Source organism: Sorex fumeus, unplaced genomic scaffold (assembly GCF_029834395.1).
Source record: "Sorex fumeus unplaced genomic scaffold, SorFum_2.1 ptg000024l, whole genome shotgun sequence".
Classification (NCBI taxonomy): Eukaryota; Metazoa; Chordata; class Mammalia; order Eulipotyphla; family Soricidae; genus Sorex; species Sorex fumeus.
In genome coordinates this window covers 24,576,129-24,592,884 of record NW_026606081.1, presented here as the reverse complement: position 1 = coordinate 24,592,884, position 16,756 = coordinate 24,576,129, and the positions used below count along the sequence as shown (strand labels likewise).

General features: G+C 41.4%; 1 protein-coding gene across 1 annotated transcript in view; it reads left to right on the top strand.

The window, feature by feature from the left end:
- The window catches only part of SLC9A9 (solute carrier family 9 member A9), a 560,068-nt gene that overhangs the window by 41,224 nt on the left and 502,088 nt on the right, over window positions 1-16,756 (top strand). The window lies entirely within an intron of this gene.

The window sequence follows — 16,756 nt, the reverse complement described above, 5'->3', positions numbered from 1 at the left end:
TGGAGTGGGCCCAGTAATGTCTCCATTGTGAAACTTGTTGTTACTGTGTTTGGCATATTGAATACATCATGGGTAGCTTGCCAGGCTTTGCGGGCGAGATACTCTCGGTAGCTTGCCAGGCTCTCCGAGAAGGGTGGAGGAATTGAACCCGGCTCAGCCATGGCTGGCTGCGCACAAGGCAAACGCCCTACCGCTGTGCTATCGCTCCAGCCACCAAAAATTATACATATATATTTGAATAATGCAGAGAAACGTGCCCCGTTCTTGTCCCTTCTTCCTGTTCTTCCTGTATGGCTCTACCGGGGTCTAACAGTAGCACTATAATAACTGTATCTCAAGGTTGGCTTGTTATTGTGTTTTTTTTTTAAGGGAAGTTTTCAGGAGAGTAGTCTGAAATACACATCTCCAGACCTCACTTAATGCTGGGATGCCTCTTTACTCCTACACTGTTGAAAGCATACTTGCTTTCTTCTCACTGGTTTGATTAGTTATACTGCTAAGCCCCATGTCTAACCATATAAACCCTGGCTTACAGAGTTCCATCATACGGCGGAAGGTGGTACAAATGGCAAAGCCTGTCCAACTCACTTAAAATCCTACCCAAGGTATCGAATTTACTGCATTGCAGAAAACCTGAGCGATTGTGCAACTGTGCTGGTGTGGCTGTTCCCGGACAGCTGAGGCAGCCACCCAGCTCCCCCTGTGAGTTTCACTGTCACAGCTGTTGCAGCCCACACAGGGAACTATCTAGAGGCACACACCCTACTTACCCAGCCAGCACTTCCTTATGTTTTTAGCATGTGCTGCTGCCAGGCTAACAAATACTGAGCCTTGGACCTAGAAGCAAGGGAGGTTTATGTTGAATTCTCTGTTAACTTTTTATTGACTTCAGCCCTGAGTAACTAGGGCTGTGTTAACTGAGAATGCAGTGAATTAGGCAGCGCAGAGAGAGACTGGAGATGGTGAATTCTGGAAGAAGAGCCCACAGCCATTCTCACTGGAAGTCCTCAGGGATGGATTTCTAAGAGTTCTTTCAACTGCTTGTGACACCAGCAAAGAGACACAATGGACTCTGTCCTTCTCAAATCCAGAAGTCTGATTTGCTTGGTGGGGATGCTACAGCCAAATACTCCCTATTTAACGTCGGCTCAGGGGCTGGGGGATCTGCGTGTCATCGAAACCCCTCATTCTGAAGCGGAGGGAAAGTGACATCTTGAAAATGTAGTTCATTGGTTCTATCTCACACATACAGGCCATGATCAGGATGTCTCAGAATGTCACTTCCTGCTTTAGAGGGCTTAAAATTCTCCTCTGTCCTCAGTTTCTCTTAGTTTCCTGTACATTGTTCCTGAGCATCCAGGCAGGGCTCTGAGCTGTGTGGGCTTTCAACAAACACCTGGCAGCTTATAGAAAAGATAGAGTTTTAGAAGTTTTGTGTTTTCTAATTTGTAGTATGTCCAAACTCTAAATTTGTGAAAAATGTTGAATAGTTTTCACTATTATTCAGTTTCCTTTATAAAACGTATAACCAGTATAACCCAGCATACTGGGTTATACATTTATATGCATATTTTCACTAATATAAATCATTTATGAATCTACTTTAAAAAGTACAGTGATATAGAATACTCATGTTATCTATAATTGACTTATTTTATTTTTAATAGACTTATTTTTATAGAATTTTAGTTCTAGCAATTCCATGCTGCTCTTATTGGAGTTGAGAGCCTATTTTTAAAAATTGGTTTTAAGGCTACAGTCCATGATTTATCATGGGAAGTACTTTGAATAAAAAGTGCAATGCTGCTATAACTTTCAGGGCCACTTTCATGGTTTGAACTGAGCGTAATCTGGCAACAAAACTTGCAAGGTACTTTCATAACATGGGTCAGAAAGGAGAGTCCACTTAAGGATTTTAGGATCTTCTCTAACGGGGTAAGGGAAATAACTGAAGAGTGTTTTGAGGGTCCTTCCCACTCATCCGCATCACCACCTCTTAGCTGAGTTCTGTCACTAGAGCTGGCCATTTATTATTGCTTCTATTTATTTATGTCCTACATATGAGAGAAATCATTTTATGTTTGTTCCTGTGCATCTGACTGATGCCACTCAATACAATAGCTTCCACATCTAGTCACATAGTGGCAAACTGCATGAATCCATCTTTCTTAGAGGGGAGGAATTGTGTGTGTATAGCACAGCTGATTTGCTCATATTTGCGGGCACTTGAGTTGTTTATATCTCCTGGCTATTCTAAATAGTGCTGCAATGAACTTGAGATATTGTAATTTGAGAATCCTGTTCAAAAGGAATTTATTTATTTTCTAAATTATTTTTGTTGTTATTTATTTATTTTATTTTTATTAGTGAAACACCATGAGGTACAGTTATAGACTTACAAATTTTTGTGCTTGGGTTTCAGTTATACAATGATCAAATACCCATCCCTCCACCAGCGCCCATCCTCCACCACCACTGGTCCCAGCATCCCTCCCATCCCCTGTCCCGCCATCCCACCCTGCCTCTTTCCCTTTTGTTCTCTCTTATTGGGTGCCGTGGTTTGCAAAAGAGGCAATGGGTGACAGTCATGTTTGGTCTATAGTCTACTTTCAGCATGCTTCTCCCATCCTGGAAGGATCCTCCCAACACCCTTTATTTGGTGCTCCCTTCTCTATTTGAGCTTCCTTTCCCCCTAGCATGTGTGGCTGGCCTCCGAGTCATGGAGCAAAATTCCTGGTAGTAGTCTCGGCCAGTCCTGGGTGTTAGTCTCCCATTTTGTTACTTTATGTTCCCCAGATGAATGCACTTTCTATGTCTATCCCGCTCTTTCTGACTCATTTTGCTTAGCATGATACTTTCCATGTAGTACCACTTGTATTTAAATTTTATGACTTCATCTTTTCTGACAGCTACATAGTACTCCATTGCATAGATGTACCAAAATTTCTTTAACCAGCCATCTGTTCTCGGCCACTTAGGTTTTTTCCAGATTCTGGCTACCATAAAGAGTGCTGCATTGAACAAACAAGTGCAGATGTCACTTCGACTATACTTTTTTGCCTCTCTGGGATATATTACCAGGAGTGGTATTGCTGGGTCAAATGGGAGCTCAAATTCTAATTTTTTGAGAATCGTCCTTACTGTTTAGGGGAAGAAGGACTGCCTGGGTTTATGCAGAGGAGAGTCTCATACTTGGAAGAAATAGACTTGAGGAAGGAGTGGGACTGTCACTTAGATTGGTCTCTGAGATTAAGTCAGAGAAGCAGTGGATTCTGGGAGGTTGTTGATAATAGAGAGGTGAGGGGTAGGGATTGTCTGAGGAGGCTTTGGGGACCACCATGCTGAGCTCTGGGTTGAAGAGGTTTCATGGAGCTGTGTAGGAGAATGCAGAAATGGAAATGCTGGGTGGAGAGGTTTTAGGGCAGACAGTCCTGACCCATGATCAGAAAAGCCTGATGGAGTGATTGCAGGAGGGAAGGGCTCAGCTGCCAACTTGATGTTTTATAGCTAAAGCTCTGTTTAATGTAAGGGCAGTTTGACTTTGGAATCAGCACCGTAGCACTGTCCTCCCATTGTTCATCGATTTGCTTGAGCGGGCACCAGTAACATCTCCATTGTGAGCCTTGTTGTTACTGTTTTTGGTATATTGAATACACCCCGGGGAGCGGCAAGCTCTGCCATGCGAGCGGAATACTCTCGGTAGCTTGCTGGGCTCTCCGAGAGGGGCTGAGGAATCAAACCCAGGTCAGCCATGTGCAAGGCCTTACCCGCTGTGCTATTGTTCCAGCCCAGGCTTTGGAATTGTATTTGGGAATTAGGATCACTGGGTACACTTGAATGAAAGAATTCTTTATTCAATTGTATTAAGTTCACACCTCCTTTGGTTGCCTTCTCCCTCATTTTATCACTTTAGAAATATTACCTTCAGTGAATTTCTTTCAAATAAAGCCCATGTTTTTGAAATATCTCTCAATTTATGCCTCCTAGTTTTGGACACCCCTTTATCTTTGACCCTGTAACTCACCCCTCTGTGCTGTGTCATCTTGTCTGCTGACCTGCTAACCTCTAGGTCCCAGAATACATAGATAGTCCTAGTTCTGGGATTTTCATTGCTCTTTCCTTAACTAGGGGGTCATATGGTAAACTTCATAGCCTTAACATGCTTATTCCAAAACCATGAAGAACGAACACATCTGCTAGCCTGGAACAAAACATATGATGTTTAGTTACTAGATGAGGCTGAGTGCCTTCGTACTTCAGTGCTGTAAACTATAACCCTGGAAAGATAATGGCCAAGAGCAAACTTTCTCATCCTGGAAACCAGACCCTGAGATGGTGCAGAAATTATGTTCAGAGCGGCAGTTTTGTTAAGTAATTATGCGTACATTTTTCCTGGGACTGAGTCTACATAGATTTCATGGTTTCATTTGATTCTTTAGGAAATTACAATAATAAAAACAAAGACTCAGTATGTTTGAAAAGCTGATAAAAGAAAGAGTTGGGATAGAAAATTTTATATATGTCTGTTTTACTAGAGTTGACAAGATCACTAGTCTTCATTCAGGCTGGCCATAAAGTTGGAAATATGCATGGTATTATTTTATCATGTGCTTTCCTGAAATGGCAATAAGTCACTATTATGTATTTGTCTGTATTCCCAGATGTGGTAGCCATCCTGAGTGGAAATGCCATATATCCCTGAGTAGAAATGCCAGGCTCTAATATCTACAAATGACATCATGCCAAGCTGTCCTTCAAAATGTTTGCCAATCTTTTCTCTTATTTTTTTAGCAGTCTGTTAGGTATATAATGAAATTAGTCTATGGTCTTCATATTTCTTTTCCTGATGGTTATAAAGTAAGTACTGTATATTTTTATATATCTATTGGAGATTTATGTCCATCTTTCTAGCAAGTTGTTTTATTCTCTTTTAATTGACTTGTCAGACTTTATATATGTCCAATATAATAATCTGTAGTAAGTTTCAAATTTTTTCAGATATTTTCTCCTAGTTTGTGTTTTTATTTTACTTCCCTCATGATTTTATTTTATATTTCTTTTTTAGGATTATCATTCTTTACAATTTGCCAACAAATTCCTTTCCAAGGCCAGAAAGAGATTTTCTTCTATATTGTTTTTAATTTTCTCTTTTTTGTTGTAAATCCATTAGTTAAAACTTCGCTTTATATGGTAGTCATCCAATTCATTTTTTTTCTCTATAAAATATTTGTAGCAACACTGTTCGTAGTACCAGAAACTTGGAACCAATTCAGATTCCATTGATGGAACAGGCTAATAAATCTACACAACTTGATACAGCTCTGAAAAAAAAAAAGAGTATCTAAAAAATGTGGTTGACTCCTAGACATATGATACAAGGTAAATAAATCAAGGCCCATGAGACTAAAGTACCATGCCATAACTTTCATAAGGTTCACAAAAGATCAAGATGAGATAGCATTATTCATAAATATGCCCATGTAGATGAGAAGACATACATTTGTGCGGTAAGAATGAAAAGCACAGAATTTAGTATTGTAATACTAAATTATTATATGATTAGGTACTTGAGTTGTTTGGAAAGGCTAAGTAGCATTTTCTAAGTCGTATTTTCTGGGGACAGGGAAAAAGAATGGGAGAGCAAGCAATATTTAAGAGATTGATTTTTGGTAACATCTCCTTGTGGGTTGGTGTGGAGCGTGTTACCAGATAATCAATACAGTGTTGTGATTATAAGTTCCCACTATTTTCACTGTACACTCTCACATGCATTAATTAAAGCCCCCAAAACGAACAGGAATGGAAAAGCAGATGGAAGATCTTCAGTGCCAAGACTCTGCTGGGTAATCCTGGCCCTGCTCCCTGCCCCTCCCATTTTGGGCAGAGTCAGACAGATGGTGTCAAGCCCAAGAAAAAGGCCCTTTGCCTCCTCCTTGCATTCATTTACTCTCTGGAGTTGGAGCTGCCATCGGCTGTCACTGGTGTCATAGAAGAAAATAAAACCACATTGCCCTGACAGCCAAAGAAGGAATAAAAAAATCCCTAATGTGTCCAGTGGGGTGCTGCTCCATGGGTGGTGTCTCCTGTCTGCATCACAGCACACGGCAGAGAGGAACTCGTGGTCACTCAGGAAAGCAGTCAGTGCAGCCTGGAGGCAGCGAGGCTACTCGGAGGCCACGGACCTGTCTGAGCAATTGTCACGAGTCTTCTTCCTCTGAGCTATGCTTGGAGTATCATGTTTCACTCAAATGAGAGAAAGAATCTGGAGTTCCGACCTCCGTCGATGATCAAGAATCAGGGACGCTGTCTCGTTTGCCAAGGCGTCAAAAATCAGATGGGCTGGTCATGTAATGAGGTTTAGAGACGACCGCTGGACTAGAGCTGTTACCAACTGGATTTCACGGGGCATCAAAAGACCGCGTGGCTGCCCACCTACCAGATGGTCAAACTTCTTCATCAAGATCATGAGCAATCGGTTTGAGGCTCTTCGTGTTCCTAGAACTAACAGACTTCACTAGCATGCGACAGGGACAAGTGGAGACGTTACTGGCATCCACTCGAGCAAATCGACGATTAATGGGAAGTCAAGTGATCAAGTGAAGTGATCTCTTTCTGGCGTCATCCATCCGAGAGATGACAGAGATTGAGGACAAGCCGGGACAGGAAACTGGGCAAATGCAGAGTCAGAAGCAGAGGCAGGGAAACCTGCCTTCATGCAGGAGGGGAAATGCTGAAAGCTGTTGGAAGAGAAAAATCGATGGGATGGTGAAGAGAGAGACTGGCTTAAGTAAAGGAATAAACCTACAGAAGGACGGAAGCATCTACTCGAAAAAAAGCAGATTTAAGCAACCCGGACTAAGGACCCCAGTGCTGGAAGCCTGTTCCAGGGAAACGCTTGTCTCTTGGAGTCGCCCACTCACCATTCCCTTCCAGCATCCTCGGGCACAGTGTGACAACGTTTTTCTCAATTCCTCCGCCACTCTCCGAGAGAATTGGCAAGCTACCGGAGTATCTCGCCCGCACAGCAAAGCCTGGCAAGCTACCCATGATGTATTTAATATGCCAAACACAGTAACAACAAGTCTCAAGATGGAGACGTTACTGGACCGGCTCGAGCAAATTGATGAACAATGGGAGGACCATGACCATGACAATGAGATACATAGTTACAAAGTTGTGCATGGTTGGATTTTGGTCATACAATATTCCAACACCCATCTCTTCACCATGTGCATTTCCCACCACCAACGTCCCCCAGTTTGCCTTATCCCAACCCCCATTCCCAGTCTGCTCTATAGCAAGCACTTTTCTTCTCTCTCTCTCTCTCTCTCTCTCTGTTTTTTCTTCTAGGCATTAATGTTTGCAATACAGGCACTGAAAGGTTATCATGTCCATCTATCCCTTTACTTCCTTTCTGCACTCCATTCTTGTCCAGAGTGATCATTTCCAATTACCATAGTCATAGTGGTCTCTTCTCTATCCTAAATGCCCTCTCCCTCAACCTATGGCAAGCTTCCAATTGAGGGTCAATCCTTCTGGCCCTTGCTTTTACTGTTCTTGAATATTAGTTTCTGACTATGTTTTTGATATCCCACAAATGAGTGCAGTCATTCTATGTCTGTACCTCCCCTCCTTACTCATTTCACTTAGCATGATACTCTCCATGTCCATCCATGTATAAGCAAATCTTAAACACAGAGCCACTTGGCTGGAGCTGACAGATAGTTGGGGGCCAGAATCCCCTGCACGTGGCCTTAATCAGGTATGGAGAAATCAAGGCACTGTGACTAACCCCTTTCTTCCTGCCTTCACCCACAGCTAGCTCTGGAGTTCATGGTCATTTGTAATCATTTGGCCCTTGGCTCCAGCCCTTCACATGCGTTGTTCACATACCTTCACATACAGCCCTGCATACCTTGGTTGTTGCTTCCACCTCAATTTATCCTCTTGGGTGTAAAGCCGTTCTTTCAGTAGAATCCATTAAGTGTATTGCCAGGCGATTCAAAGGTTTAACAATGTGCTTCAAGAAATGGAAAGCTTTGAGCTGACCAAGAGTCAGTAGAAATAACAAAAGTTATAAAAGCAAGCTTTGGGGGATGCATTTTTTTTATACTCCTGACCTCAAACTGACTCTCCTGAATTCATTATTATCACATGCCACCTTTCCCAGCACCCATCAGAGTCAGACGCATCCCTTGGTCCCTTTTAACAAGCGAGAAAGCTGAGGCATCACTCGCCTACATCACCCTCTACCCCTCCACAGTGCATGTGATTGAACAGCTTGCATGGGAAACTCACTATGGCAAGTTCTCTTGCCTCACTGGGTCTGCAGCAGCAGCAGCAGCAGCAGCAGCTGTACATGGAGCTGGTGAGAAATGCAGAGTTCAGTCACCCCAGACCTCTTGCAACCCTGACCTGCATACCAACAAGAGTCTCAGGTGAACTGAATTTACTGTGCTTCATTCTTACGCTGGGAGAGATCAAAGCCGCTGAAGATTTAGTGGACAGACTATAGGACTGAAAATCATTTTAACTTGTGTTTAATTCACATTACGTTGGCATCATCGGAACCAAACCAGTAGAGTTAGTCTTATCATTTATGTCCACACACTCTGTACGGCTGTCTGTCTGGTCGAATACTGCATATCTGTTACGTAGAAGATAATTGGTTCCTATTGTGAGTCAGGCACATGGAGTTGTCACAGTGCAGAACGCCCGGCGTTTTGGTCCAAGGGTTTTAGCGGTGCCCACGTGGGAGGTGCTCAGTCTGATGTAGTAATTATGGTCTGGTATCATTAAAATGAAATGGCCCCAATAAAAGGACTTGAAGTCGATCTTGACTACAGCCCCAAGGTGCTTTATTACTTTATTTCACCCTTACTAACTAATTTTCACTGCATGAAGGTTTCCAAATGGCAAGCTGCATTATCAACAGAATCATGAATATGAATGATGACATCATTTTTGAGCTTCAGTGAGCAAGTATAATTGTCAAGGTCATTGCTGTCAGGTGACAGATGCCCGCTCCATCTTTCCATGCAATTCATGAACACTGGCTCCTTGGTTGCATTTCCCTCCTTCAGAACGTGGGGAGCAGATTTTCACATCACCTGTGGACTTTCCACTGGAAATTTCTTGGAATCATCATTTCAGGACTCCATGAAATAGATTACTCAGTATTTTCCTCATTTTGTCCCTCTCCTCATTTAAGTTCTTCAAATGAGAGAAATGCTGACTTTAATAATGACGGATGCTTGCATTTATTTAATATTTTCTTGGTCACTAGTCATTGCTATCCACTTTACACCCATTCTACTTATTCATTCTTCCCATCTTCCATTTACAGATTTTTCTTGTCCTAAGAATATATGTTTATTTCAATAACAGTATTACCCCAATGTAATGAAACAGTTTTAATTTTTTCCTTTGAATGCTAATTAGTTCAAAAATATTTTATATATGCTCATATTTATAGAATAAGCTCTTGCTTTTATAGATGTTCATATTTATAGAATAAGCTCTTATTGTTATAGATAGCATATTTATAGAATAAGATTATAGAATAAGCTCATTGAACATTTTGTGAATTTACATTGACAGATCAGGGTTTTTAATAAAGATTATGAACCAAAGGACAATTCCTAATATAAAATGTGAACTTTAGTTATTAATGATGTATCAATATTAGCTTGATCACTTGATCACTTGACCACTTGACATCCCGTTACTCATTGATTTGCTCGAGAGGGCACCAGTAAAGTCTCTATTCATCCCTGTCGTGTGCTAGTGTAGCCCAGTGGCATCTGCTCACTCCAGGAACATGAAGAGCCTCAAACCGATCATTCAGGGTCTTGACAAAGATGTCTGACCGTCTCGTATGTGAGCGGCCATGTGATCTTTTGATGTCCTGTGAAATCCAGTCGGTAATGGCTCTAGTCCAGCGGTCATCTCCAAATCGCATTATGTGTCCAGCCCATCTGATTTTTGACACCTTGGCAAATGAGCCAGCATCCCTGATTCTTGATCATTGACAGAGCTTGGAACTCCGAATTCTTTCTCTCACTTGAGTGAAGCGTGATACTCCAGGCACAGCTCTTTCGATTCCTCTTTGGGAAGCCCGAATAGCGTTCTGGTCCTGTTTTCGTAGGGCCCAGGTCTCTGAGGTATATGTTAACGCAGGAAGAACAGTGGAATCAAACAGTGGAGCCAGAGGTTTTTTGTCCTCTTAGCTATTTCTTCAACGCTCTTAAGGGTGTTCCAAGCCGCTCTCTTCCTTCTGTGCAACTCAGGTGCCAGGTCATTCATCATGTTGACTACTCAACCTAGGTACATATAACTGTTGCATCGGAGATGTTGATTCCGTTGAGAGTGAATGGAACATCAGGAACGAGACTGTTTTTCATCAACATTGTCTTCATGAGATTCAGCTATAGATCCTGACCTTTAAAAACTCACAGCCAGCATTTGTGCCGCTTGGCTAATGTTTGGTGTTATTAGAAAGATAGACAAAATGACTGTCTGTACTTTCAATGCATGTATGCTGGCATCGGATGCATTCATCAAGGACCTGATGGTGCAAGCGCGAAAGATCAAGTACAACATCATTGGTCTGTTCAAGACGAGAAGGCATCAACCACATCACGCCATTTTCGACACTGGAGAAGAACTGTTCCTCAGAACATGCGACAAAAGAGGCGTTGTTGGTGTCAGTGTCCTTGTCAACACGAACTTGGCCATGAGCATTGGTTAATTCGAATGCCTAACAACCTGAATCAGACGATTACACTTGAATAGATGTGGCTCACTGCTGGCAGTTTCTATCTTTATTGTCTATGCACCAACATCCAGTTATGATGAAGAAGAAATATTAGCTTATAGTAGGGAAAAGTGGGTAAAGGAGAGGGAGGATCTTTGAGGGTTTTTTTTTTTTTAGTATTTTCCAGTCAATATTTCTGTCAATACCCAAAATTACTTCAGAAAACCTATTAGTTAATAAAAGGAAATCCATGTTACAATGTTTTACCTAGGAAGCTTTATCTGAGATACAGTTGAAATGTCACATCATATTGGTTTCATCTATGCAACATGAATATTAGCTCTTAGTATATATTGCATTACCAGTCTTCCACACAACCTGTACCTATGATACTAAGTTGTCTCTGACCTCAATATTCCAATATTGGATGAAAGATGGAGCCTCTAATCTGAAAACTTTTAACTCTTTTTAGGCTTATGGTATCCTTAAGACCCGTCAGCTTGATTGGCTAATGGGATAGCTGCCCCATTGCCCTCCTTCACCTCTGTCAGTGTACCTGGGGTCGAAGGACAAATGGACTGGAAACTAGACTCTGTATATCCGGGGAACTTTTGCCTCGATTAGTCTCACCTGTGAGACAGCCTCTGTCTCGGTTCCTTAAGAAAGTTGTTAGGAGACAGTGCTTTCTTTTTTTTTGTTTATGTTATTTTTATTTATTTGTTAGGTTAAGCACAATAGTTTTTTTTTTTTTGTGAAACACCATGAGGTACAGTTGTAGATTTACAATTTTTTGTGCTTGGGTTTGATTATACAATGATCAGATACCCATCCCTCCACCAGTGCCCATTTTCCACCACCATGGATAATATCCCCCCCACCCCCATCCCCCCATCCCCCCCTGCCTCTGTGGCAGGGCAATCCCCTGTGTTCTCTCTCTCGTTTTGGGTGTTGTGGTCTGCAAAAGAGGCATTGAGTGGCAAACATGTTCAGTCCATAGTCCACTTTCGACATGCATCTCCCCTCCCTCCTGGGAGGGTCCTCCAAACACCCTTTATTTGGTGCTCCCTTCTCTATCTGAGCTGCCCTTTCCTCTAGAATGCCCAACTGGCCACTAAGCTATGGAGTAATCCTCCTGGTGCTGATCTCAGCTATTCTTGGGTATTAATCTCATACTTTGTTACTTTATATCCCCCAGATGAATGCAATCTTTCTATGTCTATCCCTCTCTTTCTGACTCATTTCGCTTAGCATGATACTTTCCATGTTGTACCACTTATATGTAAATTTCATGACTTCATCTTTTCTAAGAGCTACATAGTACTCCATTGTGTAGATGTACCAAAGTTTCTTTAACCAGTCATCTGTTCTTGGGCATTCAGGTTTCTTCCAGTTTCTGGCTATTGTAAAGAGTGCTGCAATGAACAAACAAGTGCAGATGTCACTTCGACTATACATTTTTGCCTCTCTGGGATATATTCCCAGGAGTGGTATTGCTGGGTCAAATGGGAGCTCAATTTCTAATTTTTTGAGAATCGTCCATACTGTTTTCCAGAAGGGCTGAACCAGTCGACATTCCCACCAACAGTGAAGGAGTGTCCCTTTCTCGCCACATCCACGCCAGCATCGGTTGCTTTTGTTCTTTTGAATGTGGGCCAGTCTCTGAGGTGTGAGATGGTATCTCATTGTAGTTTTGATCTGCATCTCCCTGATGATTAATGATGTAGAGCATTTTCTCATGTGCTTTTTTGCCATTCGGATTTCTTCTTTGAGAAAGTTTCTGTTCATTTCATTGCCCCATTTTTGGATGGGGTTGGATGTTTTCTTCTTGTGGAGTTTAACCATTATTTTGTATATCCTGGATATCAACCCCTTGTCAGATGTGTATTCGGCGAATATCCTTTCCCATTCTGTAGACTGTCTTTGTATTTTGGTCACTGTTTCTTTGGAGGTGCAGAAGCTTCTTAGTTTAAGATAGTCCCATTTATCTATCTCTGTTTTCACTTGCTCAGCCAGTGTCGTGGCATCTTTGAAGATACCATTAGCTTCAATGTCATGGAGGGTTTTGCCAACTTTGTCTTCAATGTACCTTATGGTTTCTGGTCTGATGTTGAGGTCTTTAATCCATTTTGATCTTACTTTTGTACACGGTGTTAGGCAGAGTTCTGAGCCCATTTTTTTGCATGTAGCCATCCAGTGATGCCAGCACAATTTGTTAAAGAGGCTTTCCTTACTCCACTTCACATTACTTGCACCTTTATCAAAGATTAGATGATCATATGATTGAGGGGAGATGTCAGTGTATTCAACCCTGTTCCATTGGTCTGTAGTTCTGCCTTTGTTCCAGTACCATGCTGTTTTAATTATTACTGCTTTGTAGTACAGTTTGAAGTTCGGGAGGTTGATTCCTCCCATTTTCTTTTTCCCAAGAATTGCTTTAGCTATTCTTGGGGGCTTATTGTTCCATATAAATTTCAGGAGTGTTTGCTCCATTTCTTTGAAGAATGTCATGGGTATCCTTATAGGGATTGCATTGAATTTATACAATGCTTTCGGTAGTATTGCCATTTTGACAATGTTAAGTCTCCCGACCCATGAGCAGGGGATATCTTTCCATTTCCTCATGTCCTCTTTTATTTCCTGAAGTAGCGTTTTGTAGTTTTCTTTGTACAGGTCCTTTACTTCCTTAGTTAAGCTGATTCCTAAGTACTTGATTTTCTGGGGCCCAATTGTGAATGGGATTGTTTTTTTCATGTTGCTTTCTTCTCTCTCACTGTTTGCATATAGGAATGCCATGGACTTTTGGGTATTGATTTTATAGCCTGCAACTTTACTATACGAGTCTATTGTTTCTAGGAGTTTTTTGGTGGAAGTTATTGGGTTCTCTAAGTAGAGTATCATATCATCTGCGAATAGTGAGAGCTTGATTTCTTCCTTTCCTACCTGAATGCCCTTAATATCTTTTTCTTGCCTAATCGCTATTGCAAGTACTTCCAGTACTATATTGAACAGCAGTGGAGAGAGTGGGCATCCTTGTCTCGTCCCTGACCTTAGGGGGAAGGCTCTCAGTTTTTCCCCATTGAGGATGATGCTTGCTGTAGGCTTGTGGTAGATGGCTTTAATTATGTTGAGGAAGGTCCCCTCTATACCCATTTTGGCTAGGGTTTTCATCATAAAGGGGTGCTGGATCTTGTCAAATGCTTTCTCTGCATCTATTGATATAATCATATGCTTTTTATCTTTTCTTTTGTTGATATGGTGGATTATGTTGATTGATTTCCGAATGTTGAACCATCCTTGCATCCCTGGGATGAATCCTACTTGGTCATGGTGTATGATCTTTTTGATGAGTAGTTGGATTCTATTTGCTAGGAGTTTGTTGAGGATCTTTGCATCTGTGTTCATCAGGGATATCGGTCTGTAATTCTCTTTCTTTGTGGTATCTCTGTCTGTTTTTGGTATCAGTGTGATATTTGCTTCGTAGAAACTGTTTGGAAGTGTTTTTGATATTTCAATTTCATGGAAAAGCTTAAAGAGGATTGGGAGTAAGTCCTCTTTAAAGATTTGGAAGAATTCACTAGTGAATCCATCCGGGCCAGGACTTTTGTGCTTGGGGAGACTTTTTATTGCCATTTCAATTTCCTTGATGGTGATAGGTCTGTTCAGGTATTCCAGGTCTTCTTGGTTCAGCCTTGGGAGTCTGTAGGAGTCTAGGAATTTATCCGTTTACTCGAGGTTTTGATGTTCCGTGGCATACAGTTTCTCAAAGTACTCCCTGAGGATCCTTTGAATTTCTGTAGTTTCTGTTGTAATGACCCCCTTTTCATTTCTGATTCGGTTTATTAGGGTTTTCTCTCTCCCTTTCTTTGTGAGTTTTGCTAGAGGCTTATCGATCTTGTTAATTTTCTCAAAGAACCAGCTCTTGGTTTCATTGATCTTTCGGATTGTTTTTTGGGTTTCCATCTCGTTAATCTCTGCTCTGAGTTTTATTATTTCCTTTCTCCTGTTCGGGTTGTGCTCCTTTTTTTGGTCCTTCTCCAAGCTCTTAAGCTGTGAGGTTAGGTTACTTATGTGTGCTCGCTCCTCCTTCCTGAGGAATGCTTGTAGAGCTATAAACTTTCCACTTAACACAGCTTTTGCTGCGTCCCATAAGTTTTGGTAACTCGTGTCCTCATTTTCATTCGTTTCTAAGAATCTTTTGATTTCCTCTTTGATTTCCTGTCTAAGCCACTCGTTGTTCAGTACAGCACTGTTTAATTTCCAGGTGTTTGATTTAGTTTTCCGTTTTTGTGTGTAATTTACTTCTAATTTCAGCGCATTATGGTCTGAGAAGATTGTCGATACAATCTCTATCTTCTTAATTTTTTGGAGGCATGTTTTGTGGCTCAGCATGTGGTCTATCTTGGAGAATGTTCCATGTACGGTTGAGAAGAATGTGTATTCAGCTTTTTGTGGATGAAGTGTCCTGTATATATCTACTAAGTCCCTTTCTTCCATTGTTTCCCTCAGATGAAGTATGTCCTTGCTAAGCTTGAGTCTGGTTGATCTATCAAGAGGTAACAAAGCAGTGTTGAAGTCTCCCACTAGTATTGTGTTGCTGTTGATGTCTTTTTCCAAATCTATGAGTAGTTGTTTTAAGTTCTTTGCTGGTCTCTCATTAGGTGCATATACATTTATTATTGTAAGTTCTTCCTGTTGTACAGATCCTTTGATCAATAAGAAATGCCCTTCACTGTCTCTTATGACCTTCCTCACTCTGAAATCCATGTGGTCTGATATTAGGATGGCTACCCCAGCTTTTTTTTGGGAGCTGTTTGCCTGTAGGATTGTTTTCCAGCCTTTGACTCTGAGTCTGTGTTTGCTTTGACTATTGAGATGTGTTTCTTGCAGGCAGTAGAATGTTGGGTTCAATTTTCTAATCCATCCTGCCACTCTATGTCTTTTAATTGGTGCGTTTAGCCCATTGACATTGAGAGAGATTATCGTTATGGGATTTTGTCCCATTGTTCTGTTGAAATTTGGTGTATTTGAGGGGCCTTTCTTGCCTTAAAGTAGCCCATTTAGTTGTTCTTGTAACCACGGCTTTGAGTCTATGAAGTTCCTGAGCTGTTGTTTGTCTGTGAAACTGTGTGTTGTTCCTTCTGTTATGAATGAGAGTCTCGCTGGGTAAAGTATTTTTGGGGAGGCATTTATTTCATTGAGTTTTTTCACTATGTCCCACCACTGTTTTCGGGCCATAAGGGTTTCATCAGAAAAATCAGCTGTGAATTTTAAGGATGCTCCTTTGTAAGAGATTTCTTTCTTTGATCTTGCTGCTTTCAGAATTTTGTCTCTGTCTAAGGTTTTGGTCATTTTGATCAGAATGTGTCTTGGGGTATTTTTATTCGGATTTCTTCTAGCTGGTACCCTTCGGGCCTCCTGAATATGGTCACAAGTTTTCTTCAGCTCTGGAAACGTTGTAGCAATGATGTCTTTGACAGTTTCTTCTTCATCAAGGTTTTCTTCCTGTACCTCTGGGACTCCAATAATTCTTATGTTACCCCTCTTGGCTTCATCACAATCTTCTCTTGCCATCTGTTCCCGAATTGTGAGTCTCTTTCCCATTTTCTGCTCTTTTATGGAGAGTCTCTGAACTTCATCTTCGAGCTCACTGATTCTGTTCTCAGCAGCTGTTACTTTGCTGCTGAGGCCTTCCACTGAGTTTTTCAATTCGCCTACGAGATTTTTCAGGTCTGACATTTCTGATTGCATTTTCCTCATTTCTGCCTTCAAATCCTCTTGTCTTCTATTGGCAGTGCTTTCCATTGTTTCTTTTAGTTCCCTAAGCATCCTAAGTAGCTCCCTCCTGAATTCCTTGTCAGAGAGGTTGTCTAACACTGCAGTACTGTTGGTGTCTTCTGGGCTAGACTCTTCAATAAGAAAGTTTGGTGGGCTTTTGCGTTGCTTTACCATTGTGAAAACTGTGTTTTAGTCCTTAACATTCACTCTTACTATTCTGCTTGA